Source organism: Parasteatoda tepidariorum, chromosome 3 (genome assembly GCF_982258835.1).
Source record: "Parasteatoda tepidariorum strain Cologne lab strain chromosome 3, Ptep-v5.0, whole genome shotgun sequence".
Taxonomy (NCBI): Eukaryota; Metazoa; Arthropoda; class Arachnida; order Araneae; family Theridiidae; genus Parasteatoda; species Parasteatoda tepidariorum.
The window spans coordinates 109,229,312-109,252,310 of record NC_141757.1 but is presented as its reverse complement, the minus strand read 5'-3'; positions in this window follow the sequence as shown (position 1 = coordinate 109,252,310).

The window sequence follows — 22,999 nt, the reverse complement described above, 5'->3', positions numbered from 1 at the left end:
CTGTCAAAAGGAAAACAAAGAAGGGACTTGATTTCTCTTGCGAGAATAAAATTCTGACTTCTCATTCCCTGTCACTTTGGTTCGGTTAAAAAAGTTGTTTTCGTATGTTTTTCAATCGAATGATCTTTATTTCATCGAAAACTTATAGTTAAAGATGCCTCAACCCTCTCTTCGGAAATAAAAGAAGATTAACTGGCATTACTTGTTTAGGCTCTATCTGCTTCTAAGTTGCATTCCTTCCAATGTATCCATTTATCTTTGAGTAAATAATTAATAAATGTATTGTCAACTACGTATATTATTTTTCACAAATTTGTGGTTCATACGATTCTCGGTTAAATTCTAAAAATTGTTTACTCTTGTATCTATTGTGTTTTCATATTAAACTGTTAATCCTGAACTGCTCGGGACACAATTTCGCAGACATATTTGAATGCCGCTCAGACTCATTCTGTGTAAATTCTTTTGATGACTGAATAGAAATTGGCAGCCAATCGAGATCAATAAATAACATTTTCGGATTGGTACTATGGTGTTTGAAGGAGATTGTAAGCTGCATCATACACCCGTTACAGATTCACAAGTTCAAGTCCATGATTTGAAAGCTAGGCTTTTTTTCAATTTTATATGAATAGTGAATGAATCATTTATATTGCGTGGAAGACATTCTACAGTCTTGTACAAGTCATTGGGTACGTTGACAATGGATTGGATCCTTTTATCCCTAACAGGTGATCAACACCCAGTTGTCGTATTTGCATAAAAGGGGTTCGGAGAGCCACCATTCGCTCTTTGGTAGGGTTCAATTCTCTCAACCACTGTGGTACTTCTGTGAGGGACGAGCTTTATGCTTGCGTTTACGAACGGAATCCTTTCGTTTTTCCGTTTGTGTGAAACGCCTAAGGTATTCCCGTCTACGTTCTTTGGCTTAGGCTGCTTCAACTCTAACTTTTGGGACCATGTCAATCAGTTTGGACCCTCTTTATACGTGATATTCACCTGAATTAGTATTGAAAACGATCCAGTTTGACCTGTAGGTTAGAATTTCTGATTCTTAATTAAAACACTAAAAACAAAAATATCATTCAAATGATGAAGTTCTCTTTTATTCACAACTCAAGAAGTATTTATGGGATTTCTCTGGTCCCATAACTCAAAAATAAACTCATCAACTTAATGCGTAACAAAATTAAAAGTGTAAAAAAGAAAGCTAAAAAATTTATCAAACGGCAGCAGTCGCCATAGCAACGTATGCAATGACGACGCATGCGCGCTGTTCACTATTACTCTTGATTATTGCAACTGAAAAGTGTGAGGACGCCGTCAAATCCGAACCAAGACCCATTTTGACAATGGGTAATAAAATAATGATTGAAATTGAGAATTAGATTTTTCTGTATAATCAATTCTCAAAAATCAATTTAACGAAAATTACAAGTTTGCGGATGAAAGAGGAATGAAATTTATCGTAAACAAGACTTTTCCAGAATTTTTTTAAATTTTAAACCTTATTTTTAAGTATTTTTTAAACGATAGAAATTATTAATATAGATTTTTAATATGCACCATAATACATTTACAATTTTTTTAAAAGGAATTCGAAGGGAAAAATTTCAAACTATTCTTTGGCAATACGTTCGTTTTACAATAATATCTATGAATATAGGGGTTAGAAGTGGATAGAAACAAATTTTCTTAGATATTCTTTGTTTACAAAATTTCCGTAATATTTCGAACTAGATCTTGTACTAAAAGTTATCTTTCACAAATATACAACTTGTTTGAAAAAAAAAAAAAAAAAAAAAAAAATTGGGCTAAAAAAAATTTTTTTTTTTTTCAATTTTAATTTTAACCCGAATTAGGCTGAAATTTTTAATTTTACAAATCTCTTTACTTCATTAAAATGAAATAAAAATAAAAATCTTTTAATAGAAAGTGTAATAATAAGTGGTAGTTTTTTAAAGAAAAGACCTTCGTAATAAATATTCTTTACCTACTACAATTTGGTAAAGTTTAGTGGAAGAGTTCACTCTTTGACAAGTGGGAGAAGAGGGAAGTTAAACCTATTTATTTTGGCGAGTGAAGTGGTGGAACAAATATGCTTAAGTAGCCGTAATAAGAATCGGTAGAAAATGCTTATTAGTGAGAAATTTTTTTTTTAGTTGAAATGTGAAAAGGCGTGGATGAAAAATTAAATAAGATGTCTATGTTCAATTTCCCCTAATTCTACGATCTTTCGCTTCGACGTTTTTTTGCCTATTTTCCCTATAACTGCTGAAATAAACTCTACCTGTTCGCTTTACGCTCACTTTGCACACAAAGACTCGTGATGGGAGAAATATATAAATTATACGCTCATTAGCAAATTATGTATATTTTTATTTATTTTTTTTAAGAAATCGATCACAAGGCGAATCTACCACACTTACTTACTTTTTTCAAATTCCATAATAAAAATTTAGAAAAAAATATATGTAATCGTTACGTATCCAACAAATTTACCCATTGATAGAAGAAGGTTTCCTAATTCGTACAACTCTTTACATTTACTTTTTTATTTTGCTTGTGTGACATTTTATCTGTCACAAATCATTAGCAGTTAGATTTGAAATATTTTAATAATAAAGTACAGCTTTTAAACGACTTATATTGCTTTTTTGGTTATGATTTTGTTTGCAGGAAATACTAAAAATTGTTTCCACGAGGTCTACAAGAGGTATGATTTAGGAAACCGGTCGCTTAACTCGTATCGCCTGCTTCATAAATCTTACCAAACTCAAAAATATTGAGTATTAAGAGAATAAATTGAATAAGAAATTAAATTGAATATTTATAACGGAACAGTTGAAAAATAACAAAAATATTTAAATTTATAAGCCTCTAAAATGTTAATGAAACATAATGTTACCTGCTGCAAACTTCATTGTGACTTTTATAAGTGCTGCTTATTAAGACTGCATCTTTTTGGTATCTAAAACCAACTTTTTTCTTTTCCGATTTTAGAGCATTGATGCATGATAAACTGTTTTGATTGAATCCTTTAACATTAAAAGTACGGGATTTAATTGGTCAATCAAATCTAATTACTAACAAATAATTGCCCGATAATTACTTGACTAACTAGAAGGCTCATTACTTAGATGTTTTTCATCTCTTTAAAATTAAATGACGAAAATAAATCTAAAATAAAGATATTAAATCTCATTGAGTTTCTATGCATAATTTCGGTTCTGTAGATGGAGTTTTATTGCTATCAAAATAAATTTAAAAAAAGAAACAATTTTATTAAAGATTGACGAGCCAGAATAGTTGAATCTTTTTAGATTCAGTTTTCAAATGTTACTGTCTTATTATAAGCATCAAGAGATGAAAAATTTGGTATCACGTTTGGAAATTTGGTGAGATTTAGTCCAACAACTTTTCGACAGTTTGGGTGCTTAAAAAGACTTAAAAATTGTCCTGTTCAGTAGTTGAGGTTGATACATTAGTCCTAAATTATACCGGTACGACGCATAGTTGTATAGGTATGATTCAAGCAGCTACAACTTTTGTCATACTGCACAGCGTTATTCCTAGCCTCAAGCAATAGTCATCAAGCATTAAAAAAATTAGAGAAGTTTGCTAAGAATTATATGATGTATTTAATAATCAGTACATTACTTTAGTTCATATATATCCTTACACGAGTTGTTCAAAAATTACGTAGAAAACATGTAAAACCGATTAATTTAAATAAAAACTTAACGCAAATATGCAGTAACTTGTTTTCCTTTTTCTACATGGATCTCCTATTAAAATAAGCTTTTTAATTTACTCGCTAAAACGTTCCGTTTAATTTTTTTTTAAGAGAGATTAAAGGTGACGATTTTGGAGAAGAAATGATTTAGGTAACTTTTCTCGCATCACTTATTATTTATTTAATCCAAGCATTTTTTATTAGAATTCCAACCTAGGTTGCAATATATAAACAATACAATATATTAAATTTTAGAAAAATTTTAATTTTTTATATGAAGTTTGAGTTACATCCAAATTTACCATAAATTTCACTAAAACTTCTAATAAAACAAACTACCATTGTGTATGGATTTGGAAAACGGCATAACTCATACCACTAAATTGCTTTGAATCTCCCTAGTTTTATTCCAAACTATTTTAAGCGAAGATTTAGGCTTATTTCAATATGTAAACTCACCAAATTTTATAGAATGGAGAGAAATAACAGTAAATAAAAGTAGAAACTTCCCCCTTGGGAGAGTTTTATATGCGGTGCAAGCGGCTGGCCTTAATATGACAAACTCCTCGCCATAAAAACAAATCACGATTCATGTAAAGCCAAGCTGGCGAGTTATTTTCATACAATAGACAGGAGAGTTAAAAAGCTAGTGATAAAACACGGTTTTCGAAAGCCAGTTACACTTGATAGGATCCTAAATTTTGCATTTGGCGTGCTTTTTCAGGGATTTTCCAGTTTCCTTTCTTATCTTCCTGAGTTGGTTCGTTTTCCCACCTCAACCCATATATCAGAATTGTAAATGTGATGCCCTGATATATAGCAGCACGCGTTGCTATAATCTGAAGCGACCAGATAGGGTAGCTACTGTTTTGTTCGAGTCATTGCATTGTATTTTGAACTACATAAGAAAAGGGGTTTTGTATAGGCATTAATAATATTTTTCTTTCTTGAAGGCGTTTGCATGGAAATGTTCGTTTATTGTTTCAGAAAGTGGATTCTAACTCATACAAAAGCTTTGGAAGTAAAAGATATAAATAGAGTACGATCTGAGCTCCGGAGGATTTTCCTTGTATTAATATTTTGCATTATAAAGCATTTTTATACTCAATATATAGCAATTTATACATTTTTAAAAAGAACGTAAGGTAATAAAGGATCGTAAAATAAAACTTAAAGGATAATAATTTTCTTATTTGAAGAAGAATTATAAAAGATTATTGAATAAAAACCATATATTAATGTTTCACAATTTTCAGTAATTCTTACTTTTTCTTATTTTAAATATTTAATTCGATTTACATTTCAGATAAAGTTTTTGAAAAGTGTAATTTAGTTGGAAGTGTTAAATAAAAAGAACTTGTACAATTGCTTGTTATTTAAACAAAAAATATATAAATGAAAAAACATTTTCTTAGTGCCGCTCCCCTATTGTATAAAAATCGAATGCTAGTCATTGAAATTTTTTCAGAAAGTACCAATTTCATTTTTGTACTGATATAGCTATCACTCTGACCGACATAACCTTAAATTGTATAAATTTAATAAAAATATAGCAATTAAACAAAAAAAAAACTAAAATACGAAGGAAAAGAAATCACTAATGCATGTTATTGAAAATTTTAAGACAAAAATTACATTATTGATGCAAAATAGGAACATTAAGCAAAAGGATGCGTGTATGATTTTTCCTCGAATATTTCATCATATTTTTTTTAATTATCAAACTGATTAGTTTTTCCATCTTCATTTATATTATGAATTTAAAATTCCAAGTTTCACTTAGATTAGTTGATTATATCAGCTTTGTACCAGTAATCAGTAGTTAAGTTACATAAAATTATTGTTTCAAAGTCCCCAAAAAACTAAATTAAAAACATATTAAAAAGTACAGTTCTCAAGAACAGTAATTCTAATTTCTTAATTTTCATGAAATTTTCATGTTTATTTATCCAAGCCAAGCAATAAATTATATATTTTCTGCAATTGAAATATATTTCTAAAATCGAATATCGAAATATTAAGAGCAAGACTAAGAGCAATTATATGAATTCAATTATCAAATATTCCGAATTTCAGATTATTTGATTATATTATTAATTACCTTTACTGGTATTAATCCTTTATTTTAATCCTTAATTATAGGACTTAATCCTCTCAATCATGCATACTTAAATCATGAATAAACAACCTTTCACAAGCAATTGCTATATATGATTGTTAATACATAAAAGTCTCATTTTTAAAATTCAAATTCGCCAAACTATTCAACCGATTTCGTTCAAATTTTATAATTTTATATTTTGGCATATAAAATTGCATTCTTTAAAATGATGCAGAACTTTGCATACACTACAATTAAGTTTTTTTTAACCATTATTAAATATAAAAATAAAGTAAATTATTATAAAAAATAATTTCATGGAATTGTCCTTGGATAAACAGATTTCATAATTGCGTGCACATATTATGAGATATACAAAAGTAAAATTAATACACAAAAGTAAAATTAACATTAAGGGTCCAAACTTTGGGCCGTTCTCTTGATCAAACTATTGGGATCATATTTCCCAGATTGATACTACACTCTATATTTTGATAGTCAAAAATCCAAATCCGTCACAAAAAAGGCACGTTTTTTTAGAGAAAGTACTCTAAAAAAATTTTTTTCGCAGCTTACAATATTGTCTATACTAATTAATTAGCACATTTGAGATCACCCCTTTGAACCATAAAGATTGAGCCCTGGTACGTGAAGATTCGATTATTAAATCAGAAGTTATTCAGAGTGATTCGATTTTTTCCCCTTGCACACTGCACTCTGAGCATAAAATGAATATCAGATATTATTTATTTAGTCCACAAAGGAAAACTATAAAACAATATTTTCTTATATAGATATATTTGTGGGTTCAATTAAACACCCTATAATTGTATGCCACCGTATTTATTCGTACACTTACGTTACAATGTTAGTAGAAAATTTAACTGCTTAAAGTATAGTCGTTATAGTAGTTTGTTTCAATTTTATGAAAGTAGTTAAATTTATCATAACACTTTAAATTATCAACTTTGTTTTTGTGTAAAGAAAAATAAACATTGAAAAGAAATAGCTTTTTCAAAATAAAAACAAACTTCTATATAAAGTTCAACTATTCTTTACGTTTTCCCATCTGTATGAGATATGGAAATCTGACCCTCTTCTTAAGCGAACAATACACGACAATAAATATGCTTTTCCTGCTTTCTTCCACTTTATTTTTGTGACTATTATAATTCTAAAGTAGAAACTTTCTCCCTTTTTTTCCGGGAGATGTATTACGGTATTACTATCCTCGTTCTGTCAACCCCTGATAAGAAGCGACATCCCTTATTCCACCCCCATACTTCCACACTTCGCCTCTTCTTTTTCTTTTCTTTTTTTGGGAACCTTCTTTTTCTTTTCTTCCTTCTCTCTTGCTTTGTTTTGATTTCTTTGGAGCACAGTTATTTTTCTTACGGTGGCGACAAGAATGACCAGTAGGTTGGTCCATGCTCAAACCGCGATTATTTTTACACTCTGGAATCTTCGATGTCATGTGGCGGGGTATTGCGTGGGAGTAGGGTGGTCCAAGCGATCGAGGAGTCAACCGACTGAACTGCCGAAATATTTGGGGAGCGTGTATAAGGCTCTGTATCACATCTTTAACTGGGATGTCCAGGCTATTCTAACTATATTCTAGTAATTAAAATTATCTTTGCTTGAATCCTTTCTATGTGGTATCCTATAAGATAAATGTTATTTCGCTTCATCATTAAAACTCTGAATTTTTTTTTTTTTTTTTTTTGGGGGGGGGGGGGGAGGGAATTCTATAACATTATAATTAAAACACATTTTATTAATATTGTTTAAAAAAAAAGGCCATTAAAAACGAGTCTGTAGAATTAATTTTTTGAATACAGACACGATTCAAAATTAAACAATATCTGAGAAAATTGTTTCCTTTTCTGTTCCTCTTCCTCTCCTCAGTCACTTGGTTTTTGAATTCAACAACTTAACATAAAACGAATTTTTTCCCCTCTGTTTTACAAATCTTGAATATCTGTCTTAGTATCCGGTTCTACTACGTAAAATTAACTAAATTAAGTTATTAACTAATTTAAACTAAAATTATTGACTAAATTAATCTGTATTTTATTTAGTTACATCGGTCGAATTTTCATTCTCTAAATAAACACTTTTTCTAAACTTACTAGCACAAGGGATTGTGGATTCATATTTTTATTTTAAATCTTCAAATGCCTAACACAACAGTGCACGCCTAATAATAAGTGTGTGGTAAACACCTTAGCCTGCAATTTAGTTCCTTTTACATGTTCCGGGTTCATATTTTAGCCGAAAGGCTAATCTGTCAATTTCCTGAACGGCAGAGCAGAGGGTTCGAATCACAGCGTTAACACCGCAATATTTCCTTCGACACATGGCCTACACTCCTCAATGGGGGAGCCTGAACTACAGGAATACGACATTCTCATCCATGCAGGGATGGCAGCACCACAAAGCTGTTAAACACAAAGTCTAGTATTTACTGTCTCCCGCAATAGGTGGCACATCCAGATAAACTAATTAAGTCCCATTCTCCGACAACCTTTGACAAAACACAACTTAACCACAACCTAACTATAATGTCCATTGCCTAACATAACTTAACTCCATTATCTAGTTAAATTTTATTTTACAATAGTTTTATATTCACACTTTTTTAAAATATATATTTCTAACTGCAAATTTTACAGTTAATTGGACGGGCAGACTGCCCTCTTAACTTTCCCTTAATTTTAGAATGACAATTCTGTCAGTGTATATAATTTATCATAAAGCAAAGCTCAGTTATAGTTTCACTTTAAAATTATCATTAATTTTTTAATATTCTGTGTTCTATTCCAGAAAAATACATTTTATTAAATAATTACAGAAATTTTTATGAATAAATGCAAGTTAATTCAAATTTAATATGCTTTATTATATTTTAAAATTTTGACTAGAGCTGGTTTATTGCCAGTAAATTATGCTATAGTTATACAAACACTATTTCTGTTTTTTTTATTTATGTCTCCCAAAATGTAAACGTTTGAGAAGCTCTTTCGCATTGGTTCATGTATTCACGAAAGATCAACAGAGTCTGTAAGAGTAAAAAAATTATATAAATTTTATAAGCTATATATAGAATCAATAATTTTATATGCACTATGTACTGACGATACAGTCCCTAGAAAACGACATAGTCCCGATGATGTGTTTAGAGGTGGTGAATCATCGACTCTAGTCCGACCGACGCCAATATCCTCCCTATTCCCCCTCACCCCCCATGAAGGAAATAGGAGTGGGAGGGCAAGCAAAAGGGACAGAGGGACAACTAGACCGGCCAAGCGTGACAGCGGCGACACGGACTAGCCACATGTTCTTCCGACTCACTGCAGCCTCTATCATCCCTTGCGGACGAAGGATGCAAGTGTTTGCTCCTCCGCATCCCCATCCCTTATCAGCGGCTTCACACGCGCTCTCTTCAAGATGAGGGGAGGGATGGAGATTTTCAAAAGGGGGGATACTTTGAGTTGCTAGAAAGAGGGTCTTTCCTGTCTAGAATAAGGAAGGAGAGTAGCTTCTTTTTTTTCTTTACCCTCTCCTCTTCTTTTGGAGCGTGTTTTTATGTACTTTAGTGGAGAATATTTTCGGTAGAAATTGGTGACATGCAGTAACATCGTGTTTGTTGTTTTTCATGCACCTGATGAAAGATGGATGATTCTTTGACTCTATTTTTTTGGCGGCATCATAAAAAAAATATATCACATTAGAGTGTTGTAAACCTCTGAAAGCTTGAACGCATCCTGAGAGGATATTAAATTATTATTTTGATTTCATGGTATGGTTTGGTATCAAAATAATACATTAAACTATTCTTGAACCAAGCCGTGAACTATATGTAAAGAAATTTAAAAAAAAACATAAAAGGGTTAGAAAATAATATTCAGAAGGAAAATTGTTTAAGATTTTAGTATTTAATTATTTACAACAGTTTAAATATAAAATACTCACTATGCCATTTTTCACTCTTGCTTGTAATTTTTGCCTATTGTACTGAATAAACAGCATAAAAAATATTAGTAAATAAGTTGTAACTTTAAAATGGAAAATTTACAATACATTTGCAATTAGATTGCAATAAAATTTGTAATTTAATTTCAATGTTTAAGGTATGCCCATTTCATATATTTCATATCGTACAAAAGCAGTTCATTATCATTTTCTAGAAAATGCTCATTAGTCTAATTATCCATGTAAATTCATTTATAAATGATCAGTTTGTTTCATATTTATAAAATTGACGTTAGTAGAGTAGCTCAGTGTCTTGAGTAAAATGTTTAATAAAATTGATTCAAAATAATCTTAAATACCAAATTCATTCCTCCATTATTTGTTTTAAGCATTTTTGAAATACTTAAATACAAAATGACATTGTAGTTGTAAAGTAATTGAGTCACTTTCTAATCGTGTCTGACTAAGGAAGTTTCATGCATTTCAATTTTTTAAATTAATAAATAATAATCTTTCAATTAATGAATTTTGATTTTAAACCAATCGTTAAATCAATTCCTGTCAACCGACCATTAAATCAATAGTTTTTAATTCAAAATTTTAGAATTAAAAATGAAGATCAAAACCAAAGATGGCTAAATGTACAAAACCTAATCATTTAATAAAATATATAAAAACAATTTATTAAAAAATATCTCACAGCAAAAATAATACCTTCATTATTAATAAACATAGAAAATCAATGTAAATATCACATAATTGCCCTGAAGTCCACTAGTGAATACCATTAAACCGGCGTAATATGCACTAAGCTTGAAAAGTATGTGAACACAACCAATTTACTACGATAGGAATTTCCAGGAAGGCATTCGGCTACAGAGGAGAATAACGTAATCATTTGATAAGAATTCTCATCAAAAGAATTCCGGTGGAAGGAATTTTTGGAGAGAATTCCTGACACCGAGGAAGGGGAGAGAGGAGATGACATTTTTGTAACCTTCGGATCATAATTTCAAGAGCCCCCACTCTTGCTGCCGCACTAATTCATATTTGATATATAGCTTCCGATATTAGTTGCAATATATGAAATTGATCCGAGCGTTTGATGTCATTTAAGCTGATTTACTGGCACATACAGATTGAATGAAAGGGCCCCACCTGTAATGAAATATCCTAACGTACAGGTATCGAATGGGTGCAATACAGAGACTCAGCGTTTAATTGTTACAATTCTTAACGATGAAAAAAACTTTCAATTAAAAAGTTTTGACATAAAAGTATATCTCATGGATTTTTTTTCTTTTATGAAAGTTTAGAGGAGTAACTTAACGTTTTTCGTAAAAACGAAGAAAATATATAATTTATGTTTTATATTTAGTTTTTTCATACACATGCAAAAGTCATATGCGTATAATACATAAACTATCGTACTGTATTTGTTAATTGAAAGTATTTAATATTTATATTTTAAGAAATATCGGGTGTGACTCAGTGAGTTTGTTCTTACGTAATCAACATATGCTAAGAAAATACCTTATTAAAACTTTGAAAAAATTAATGTTAGTTATATTTCGACAAACAATTGGTCAACAATATCACCCGGCCTTTCATATTATGGCGTTTGGTAATGAAGACATCAAAAGTCATGAATGCGTACGATCTTTACATTTCATTACGATGCATAATTATTCTACATTCACACATAATTTAAGAATACTAATAAAAACTCTTTTTTTTCAATATATAAAATGTTTTTAAGGACATACAATGAAGCCATTGGATTTTTAAAAATTCGCATGCATAATCGATAAGCTTATGAATTTTATAAGGCATAAAAAAACTATTTGAAAGTATTCTGATAATATTGTTAGCAAAAACATTAGGAGAAAAAAAACATTTTCAACCATTTCCAAATCACAACTGAGAAATTACCCTTAACTTACTCTCAAATAATTCTTGAGCTAAATAATTTTTGAATCTAAATAAATTTTCAGTTATGAGTAATTTCCACGGGCCATATAGTTATTATACATTTTTAATTTAGAAATATAAGCAAACGAAACATTTAATGTTAGCTTTAATTTCTTGCACCTTCAGTGATAACAATTTTGTATGTAATGTCAGTAAAAAATAAATAAATAAAGTTTTAATAATATTTTTTTAATTCTAAAACAAAACTTCATCTCTAAAATGAAATCGCATAATTTTTTTTTTTAAAAATTGGAACTTTTATGTCTTTACACAAAGTAAGTCTTTATTAGAGTAATTTTAGTAATCATAAATTAGTATGTTGTTTAAAATATAATTATGTAGTACTATAACGCATAAGAACAACCTTTAGTGAGTTTAAATATAACTATGTCGAATATTCATTTCTGTAAAAAAATTTCAAACAGTTATCTAACATAAATTATTCAAGAAGTCCCAGCAACATACTTTTTTATAGCATATGGACATGCTAAATAATTGTATCTTGCATAGTGTTTAGTATAAAATTTTAAGTGCACTCAAAATTATTAAAACATCAGATCAAAATGATGTTGCTGCTGTTGCTAAACGTTACATCTAACCAAGCTAGACTAAATCCATGATGTCGTACACTCTCAGGAAGTCAATAAAGAATATATTATATATACAATTATGCAATTAATGATACTGCAACAGAGATTTGTAGAAAACTTAAAATTAAATTACATATATATATATATATATATATATATATATATATATATATATATATATATATATATATATATATATATATATATATATATATATATATATATATATATATATATATAGCACAATAAAAGCAAAACTGAACTAAAAACGGAAACAAAAAGAAAACGGAAGTAAGGTAATAGTAGATAATATCAAGCGCTAAAGCTGCTTTAAATATGATCACTATAACATAGCACAAAAAAACAAAGAGAAAAACGAAAATAATTAATAAGTTTTATTAACTGCGCATAAGCTGCAAGTATATAGAACTCATATAATAAGCTAAAATATTGAGAAAATATGGAAAATAATAAAAAAATAATGACAAGAGAAGAAAATTATTAACAATAATTTTTTAAAAGTATTTAAAAAACATAATTTACAATACCTTTAAAAAAAGTAAATAAATAAATAAATAAATAAATAAAATTTGGAGAACAAAACTAAGAAAAGAAAAGATATAACTTTTCTTAGTTTTGTTCTCCAAATTTTATTTATTTATTTTTTTTTTTATTTTATTTTTTTTTAAAGATATTGTAAATTATGTTTTTTAAATACTTTTAAAAAATTATTGTTAATAATTTTCTTCTCTTGTCATTATTTTTTTATTATTTTCCATATTTTCTCAATGTTTTAGCTTATATATATATATATATATATATATATATATATATATATATATATATATATATATATATATATATATATATATATATATATATATATATATATATATATATATATATATATATATATATATATATATATATATATATATATATATATATATATATATATATATATATATGATTAAGTAAAAATTAATGATACTGCAGAGATTTGCAGAAGACTTGAAATTAAATTTTACATTATGTGCTGTTTTAAACTTCGATAAGTTAATTGTTTGATAGGAAAAAAACTTGAAATACTTAGAGTAAATAACTTAAAATTATTCAATTATTAACACTTGAATGTAATATTGTATTAACTGAAAGTACGTAATTGTTAAAGTAATGAGTATTGTAGAATAAGTATTTTTAAAACATTATTATTGAACAATTATTTTATTTAATTTTGTCAAATTTTGATTTTTTTATAAATTGAAATATTTTTAACTTCGTTTTCTTATTTAGTTGTTTTTGAATTTTAAGCTGAATTTTAATTAAAACTATTTTTTCTGATATTTTTTTACAATGTTCTCTAAATTTTAAATTGATTTTTTTTCTTGTAAACTTAAAACTTCAGATTCCTAAAATTGATTGCGGTATAAAAATTTGAAAACTAAATTTAAACTTGAAACTAACAATTCATTTTAAATTTTTTATATTCATTTGATTTATTTTGTTTAATTATCTTTAGTAAAACCTCTTATAACTATATCTCTTTACATTTTACTGAAAATGACAAATTTTTTTAATATTCTTTCAAGTTTAGATAAGATATTTTGAGACATTCCGAGAAAAGTATGAAAAACTTAAAAAATTCTTGATAAGAAACAGTTCAAGTCTCTAATTAGTTAAGTAAGTCAAAACTTTAGTGCTTTAATTTTTATTTAATAAATTGAAGAGGTCTATTACATAATGAAGAAAAGCTATAGCATAAAGTATAAATTATGTATGGTCACTTTATCAAACACTTGTTGGAAAAAATATTTTAAGTTAACTCTTACGTAACTTATGCTTTCATTCTTTGATTAACTACTACATGACTCTTGTATGTCACATTCAAAATGTTTACTTTCAAGACTAAAATTTTCTAATTCTTTCAAAAATTTTATTTTTAGCTTTTATAAAGATGCTGCTACACTGTAATATCATTTACTACATGATATAACATTTTCAGTATATTTACAGAAATCCAATTTCTGTACAAAATGGGTGCGAGTCCTGTTAATGTTTATTAAGCTTTTATTTAGTCACAAATTCTTTTCAAATAATTAGGAGGTCGAACCCCTTTTTAATTTTTTTTCTTTATGAATATACTTTAACGTGAATCAGACTATGGGTATTTTATTTAGATTTTCTTAACCATATGATGTCGGAATCCAAAATTGGTTCCTAACTATATTTCAGAGTTTGCGTATATTTTTACACTCTGTATATAATTACAAAAAAAGAATCTTCATTGTTTTCAAAGGAACTTTAAAAAATTAAAAAACAGACTTATTTATTTTGTTACTTTATTATCCTTGATTTCGTTGATCTATCTAAAAATAGATAGAAATAGGTACGACTATTCATGGAAATGCATCAACTATTTAATTAAATTATAAATGCTAAAACACAATTTTTATCAACAAAACATTTTTACTTTTCAATTGTTACTTGAAATGAATATAAAATTATATTCTCAAGGATTTATTATTTTTCAAAATTTCTGATCAATAAGTTACATTTTAATGAGATATTATGAAATTATCTTTTTTATTCCATTAAACTAAAACTATAAAAATACAAATAATATTAAAAGATGTGTAATTGGAAGTGTTTAAGCAATCATTCACTTTCGCCAAATTGAGAAAGCCGTTTAATTAACGTCGTTAAAATTATGAATAATCTTATTTAGAATATACCGTTTTCAAAATGCAGTTTTTAATCTTGTATGCTTGGATTATTTGACAACTCCATCTAAGCTTACGAACAAGCAAAAAAAAAAATACTCTTTAAATAAGCACAAAATTGAATAAAACATTCCCTTTGAGTTATTTAATATTTATTACTATTAAATGGGATTAACTGAAACAAATACTGTTTGAAATAAATTTAATGAATCCATTGTAGGAGTTTCTTTCGTCGTTTTTGTTGCTCACTGCCAGGAACTTTCAATTTTTCTACGTCCCCAAATGAATCCAGTTTTATATCACCCCTGTGCATTAATAATCCTATTAAGAGTGTTAAAGAGGAGTTTAAAGTTAATTCCGACTTGTTTGCGAAGACGCTTTTTTTTTCAGTTCCTCAAATTATTTAATTTTAAAATAGGGAGTAACGTATTTCAGTCACACTCCTTTTTAGTTATTTATTTCTAATATAACAAATCTATTTTGATATATTATGAATATTAATTTCAGCATGAAAATATACAGCATTTTAATTATAAAATATTTATTTTTTTTATATTTAATTCTTAAAAACGCATTTTAAAAACGCATTCAGCTATTTTGCAGTTATTATACATTAAACGTAATGCATTCTTTTATAAAGATATTAAATAGACATTATAAATTAAAATATGTAAATGCATATATTAGCCCGAATATGTTCATTAATTATTGTATACATATATACTATTTACATACATACATATATGCATATATATTATTTTCAAAAATGATATTTTGTTCTGAAATACATCATATGCATATTTATTTTCATCAATATCTACTTTCACAATTTAATATTTTTTTACAAATTGTTTCATTTTTTTATTAATTTGTCAGTTAAACGTGAAAACAGTTACAATTGAAGTTTAAACCATAAAAATCACTTTATTTGTGGGATAATGTCCAACTTCTATCTTATTAGTTTCTATTTGCGCAGATAATTACACAAAAGACGAGTGGAATAATTTTTACTGCCAATAGATTGAAACTTAAAAGGGAATGTTAAGGGACTGAAATCTCAATACAGATTCCTTTTATTTTTTGTCAGAATTTCTCAATAGCATTTATGTTCATTAATTATGTTCATTAAATATTCTAAATGTTCATTAAATATTTCAACATTTTGAGTGTTGTATTATGAGTGTTGTATCAAGTGCTTTGAGAAAAAAGCCTGTGCGTGTTTTGTCACTGAAAAAATCCTTTTAAATAACAGATTTTATTTCGTGACAATTAAATATATTTAATTATATTTCGTAAAAAAAGAAAGTTAAAATTTTTAAAAGGACTGTTTTTAAGAATTTGTAATCAAACAAATGTGCCAAAATAGCTAAGAAACAAATGCAGTTGAATTTAAAAACTCTATAAACTCGTTGAGTATAATGACATGATCAAAGCAACATTTACTTACTTTTGGAACTATGCCTACTCTTGTTAAAACAAATTACTCAAAATGATTACATGGTATATCAGTTTTGAGAATATGCATTTTTCTCAAGAATGAGTAAGTGATATTTAGAGTATGTCACTATATTCAATAACGTGTACATGGGAGTTGGTTTCGGAGCTATTTTGACACATTTCTGCTCAAGTTTTAGAAACAATTTTTACATTACAGCAGGCCAGTAGGCTCACAGATGTTAAGGTTAGAACATTTTATGACTAATGGCATGATCGTGGAAAGTGGTCAGCATTGAGCATCGACCCTACCTTTACTTTCAAAACAAGCTGGTACCCATCGATTTGAAGCTGGATGGACTTCAAATCACCAACAGGGATTTTAACTATGTCCTTCATAACGACAACTCAGTGCCTTTACCACAGAGACATCGCAGCTCTTTTAAATTAAGACCCACATTATCTGAAGGTTGATCAAAATTTCTTTTCTATAAATTTCCTATTTCTTTTATTCCATTCCTACTTGCATAAAATTTCATAAAATGAGTTGAATAATCTCAAAATAGTATAAACTTTATCCATATTTTGCTTAAAATTCCTTTTCAAATGTATTATTTGCCAAATACAAGATTTCTCCGTCGTAACTATTGAAGTATATTAAGCATTATCGTATAAATTCCCTTCAACCTAACTAAAAACCCAAGTTAAATCATATTATCATGATTATGGTTAAATCTAAACATTATATGATATTATAAATTATTAGTTAACAGCTTATTAGGATTACAACAAATTTGCACGATCTTATATAGTATAACGTTGAACTGGTTTTCAAGGACAGAGTTAGGTAACTCCTTAAAACAAAACTTTAAAAAAATTTCGGTAATTATTTTTCCAATATTCAGATATAATTTGTAATCAAAACGTTCAAATAAAATTAATGCTAAAATTAGGAGGTAACTAACTTCTAATCATTGTAATAGGAGCTAATTATTGTGAACCATATTATTTTAACTATTTAAAATTATACTTTCTTACTGTAAAATGTAACAATTTCCTAATAAATTAATTGTAATTCAAACTTCTTAAATGACAAATTAATTTTGCTTCAAGTTTTAGATAAAAATATTTCTTTACCTTATTTGCACTAACGTATTGTAATTAAACGTTATTTTTTGAGAAATATTTAAAATAAAACCATTAATTTATTAATTTTTCAATATTTGCATAAAAACTCAAAAATAATGCTACAGTATATCTAGACGCACACTCATTATACTCATATAGCATAAATTTTATTTATTTTTCTATGCAACATAAAACACTCGTTTTACTACATAGAACTGTTTTAGAATTAAAAAAAGAGAGCAATATTCCAATGGAATCATTTTTCCCTTTAATCTTTAAAGTAGTAAAGATGTTAACTGCATTTCTTAAAGGACACTCTTATAAATACTGCGTGATAGGGCGATTTATTTTATTTAATAGTTAATAATAAAATTTATTTAATTATAAAAACGCTAAATTACTAGATTATGTATTTTAATTTATAAGGTAAAGCCTTACCTTCCGAGTAAACAAAATGATTTTATTATGTTAAAATTTAACTTTTCAGATATTTTCGAACTTCAGCAAATTTATATTTGTCATTTGACATAGATTTAAAAAACATTCTCAAATTGACATATTTAACATCAAAAATATTGTTCCTAAAATCAAATGCATTTTAACAAGAATAAAGTTATTCTTATTATTTGTTACATAATTACTACATTACAATATCTTATAAGAATTTCTAAAAGTCAAGAAACTGAGTTGACTAAAGAAACAAACAGTTACACATAATATCCCAGGAAAACTGTAACGAAACATTAAAAGAGAAACATACCTATAGGTTTTATAGGTTTTATAACTTTCCAGTTTCCAACTACATTTTGTAATTATTTTCACACTCAATTTTTTTCTACTTCTGCAAGATAATTCATTTATTTCCCAAATTCTATTTATTTCACAGAGAACACAAAATCTGTAAACATTTAGAACGACTTCATATTAACAAATCATCGTTTACCAAATCATCTAAATATCTTTTGCAAAATATTGTTACGTTCTTACATTTTATTAATTGGGTATATTATAGCCTACGTCACAGATCGTGTTATTCCTACTAAATTTAACTAGTAAACAGCATTTTCTGCGAACCTGATTTCTAGCAACAAGTAAAAGCATCAAACGAAGTGTCTTGTTTATAAGTAGCTACTCGCCAGGTTGGAATTGTATTAGTCTAGTTCTTTTGGAAATAATTTATATTGTTGTTTTACCGAATTTTATGAATTTAGTAAGCATATTTAAATCTCAGTTTATTAATTAAACTAAAAGGTAAATGTTATTCCTAGTAAGTGGAAGTAGTTGTGCTTTTTTCATATTATACCCAATTATATCTCACATTTTATTAATTAATTATATTAACTTCATTAATTACAATTATATACATTAATTACAGTAAAAAAATATTTTCAGATCAATTTATTTTAAGGAATGATATTAGTATTTTAGTTTTAAAAGGCGTTCGTAGTTGTTTTTGTCATTTTTGTTGCTACATCTTTTGAATAAAAATATTTGATTGTAAAATATCGCTTGCTGATTTAATTATTTTCAGATATTTAAGTTGCACACATTTTAAACATGAAAATTATAACTGAAAAATTATCGTTTATTTTTTAAACAAGAATCGTAAAATAAAGAATCGTTTTTGTTTTATTTTAAATTGGAAAGTTATAATTTTTCAAAGCAAACAAAACTATTTAAAAAAAACAGTAGTAACCTTATTGTGATTTTTTAGTTTGATTCAAAGTTACATATTTTAATCTTGGGTCTCTCACGTTTTCCAATTTTTAACTCGAAAAAGATCCCTGAATATTATCGATATTGCTTATCATTGAACATAACTTATCTTTGAAGGCATTTATTGGCTTTTCTTCCGTTATTCGGTTGCCGTTCATTTATTAGCAAAGTTATGTGAAGCCTTACCTGGTAAAATATCTCCCACTCAATATTTCCAAAATAACACTTTATGAGACCAAATTTTTTACTGAATTCTTTCAAAAACATTCTTGTTCAAATAAAGAAACATATATTCAATTTGATTTCTAATCTTCGACAAATACTGATACTAACATTTATTTATAGAGAGATATAGTTTCTTATTGCGAACATTCTTTTGAAATGATTGTCGAAATCATTTTACTTTCTGTATCAATAATTAAGCTTTATAAATTACTTGCATGAAGCATTTTTTAATATCCCATTTCTTGTTAATATCTTACAGTAAAAATGTTTGATTATATTTTTAGATAAAATCTTCATCTAACCATATATTGCCTTAAAATATATTTTTAAAAAAATTTATATTTTGAAGCAAAAATATAAAACATAAATTTAAAAACGTAAATTTCGTTTATGTATAATACACAAACAAATTAATGAAATACTCTGAATAGCTGTTGATTTAATGATCGGAGTTTTGCGTTCTAGGACCTAAAGGTTTGAAGGGGTAACTCCAAAGAAGCTAATTAGTCATTGTAGACGATGTTTTAAGTTACGAAATCAGATACGAAACCGTACTTTCTCTGAATAAACTTACTTTTTTTTCCAGAGAATTATGATTTCTAACCCCCAAAATATAGCCGTATTCTGGGAAATATATTTCCAATAGTTTGGTCAGGGGAGGGGTCTAAAGATTAGACTCCTTAAGGCGAATTTTACTTTTTGCGTACTTCTCCATTCAAATGCAATCACATATATTTTTTAATCAAATGACATATCGTTTATTCAAATATAATTCCATACAAAATGTAATATTTATTATTCTCATTATTTTATTTAAAAATGGCTCAAAAACTTTTAACTGAGCACAAATTTTTGCATAATTTTAAATATTGCAATTTTATATGTCAAAGTACAAATTTTGAGCAAAATCGTTCATATAGTTCTCGAAAAATTTAATTTTCAAACACTCAAATATTTAGAATTTAATTTTTCAGGTACTTTTTGACTGATTTTGCACAAATTTTATATTTAATCCTATAAAATTACTTTCTTCAAAATGGTATTTCATTTTTTGAAAAAAATAAGTGTAGGAAATATCGGGCAATGGCACTTAGTATTAAAAAACCATTAGTGCAGGGAATGCCAGGCAGGTGTATACCGGCCAAAGATTTTTATTCCACAGAAACATTAGATAGGTGAATACCGGTTGTTATCTCCACACGTGACCGGCTATCCAAATCGGATATTAGGATACCGAATAAATATTTAAATATTAATGACTAAATTAATATCAAATCATATCTAGTATATATTTCGTTCACCGATGAAAGTCGAGACTCATCGATTTCGGTATTATACAGTGACAGTTGTGTACCACTTATTACAAGAACGATTTATGTTAATGTTCTGTAACATACAACTATTTCGCATTTTATCAATGAGGACAATTCAACGTGAGTTCATACCTACCAAAGTAATTTATTAAATATCTTTGACGCTTAATTCTCAACAATTTCAAATTTAACTATTACTTTTCTATTGAATCATTCCATAAAAATAAAAATAGTTTACAAATGGTTAGTCATTTCACTAGAATGTTTAATGATCGAAAAGAAAACATGATTCTTCAACGTAAGCTATTTTCGAGTATTATCTGCAACAAACGAATCTTAAATCCCAGCTTTGAAAACATACAAAGTATTGGAAAGATTAAATCCAACTATTTTTCTTTTCACTTAAATTGCAAGGTGAGAAACATCTTCGGTTTTTCCTACGCATCCAACAACTCAGCATAAATCATGACAAACTTCATTTTACTGCACCAGGTATATTAATTTAAAACTTTCCTTAAGTCATTTCTTACCATGCGCTTGTGTGTTTACCCAAACCAACGTTGTATAGAAATTCAGAAAACAAGCTTTTGCTAATTCTCTTTTACCTGAAGCACTTTGCGTAATTACATAAAACTCGGAAAACTGAGCAAAACCGGCAGCTAATCCTCCATTATTTAATTTGCATTCACACTCCACGAATTAGTCTCTCTAGAAGGGACGGGGGGAAGATGTCACAATCTCTACTTCAGCAAACCTTTCCCCACCCCACTTACATTTCCTACTTCAAGGAAACAAAAGACTTTTTCGCGTTCATTACCAATTAAATTCTCCCGCGTAAAAGAATAGGATGATTCAAGAAAAGGGGATGGGGGATCTTTAACAATACAAAAGGAGAGACTGTTTGGGGGTCAAAAAGAAGGCTGCGAATGCTGATCCTCTTAGCTTTAGATAAGAAGGACTTGGCACAAAACGGACAGGAAAAGTCTGTCTTTCGAAATGTGGTTATCCCCAAGGGGAACTAGGAACCCAGCGTTAACGAGACAAATAACAGAAGTTGGCGAGGAATCGTGGAAGCGATAAAGTGTGAAAAGGATAGGATACATAAGCATCTTATTAAAGGAAAAGACTGGGGAGGAATAGAGGAGGTTTTTCTAAAAACCTCTTCTCTTTTCAGGATTTTCTCATTTTAAACGTGTGGTATTAAAACGAATTTTCGGGAGTGTGCCTTGTTATATTCATCTGAAGTAAGGGATTACGTTCAAGACGACGATGCAGTAATTGAGATGAGGCGCTTGAAGTTTTGATAAAGTTTAATCCACATGCTCCGAGTTCTCCCGTTTTAGTTTTTTTTTTCTTCCTGGAGCAGTTTCTGGAGCATCTCTCTCTCTCGTCCGTGTGCTCTGCCAGCTGGGTTTTCCAAGTTAAGCCAAAAGGCTTAGGAATACACAATTTTTATCCCTTTCTCCTTGCTTTGCTTCCAGAAAACCAAAGGTGATGATTCGGTGACCGTGTTTGCCGATTGGGGTGGGGAGGTGAACTTTTCAAACAGAAACAACAGGTTGTCTTCGATTTCGGCTTGTCGCCTGCTACCTCTTGGGGGACATTCCAAAAATGAGTTGACAACGGTACAGAATTAAAAAGGATAGTTAGAGTAGTGTGTCTTTCCATTTTAATTTCAATTGAAGCTTGAAATGTGTGAAGTGCTCTCTTTCATGCGGAGGATTACTAAATGGCTTAATATCGTTTAGGCAACTTTTTAATTTCTCGATCTCCTGCAAAAGATTATAAACATCACGTCTTCGCGAACAGCTATTGTCGGAAAGAAGAGTAGATATACTGTTACGGTGATTTTGTAGTTAAAAATTTAAGCCCTATAATGAATCGAGCCATTGGTTGTGATTTAATAAAAAGTAAAAACAAGTAAGCTGCTTTAAAAATGTAAGGAATACGACGTAATGATGAAATTTTTAGCTCGTCAATGAGGAAAGATTAGATATTTCTCATCTCTTAAGAGCTTTATGAGAAAATGCATAATAATACAGGTTTACATTTTATTTCAAAAGTATCTGATGTGTGACAATGTAGAATAAAAA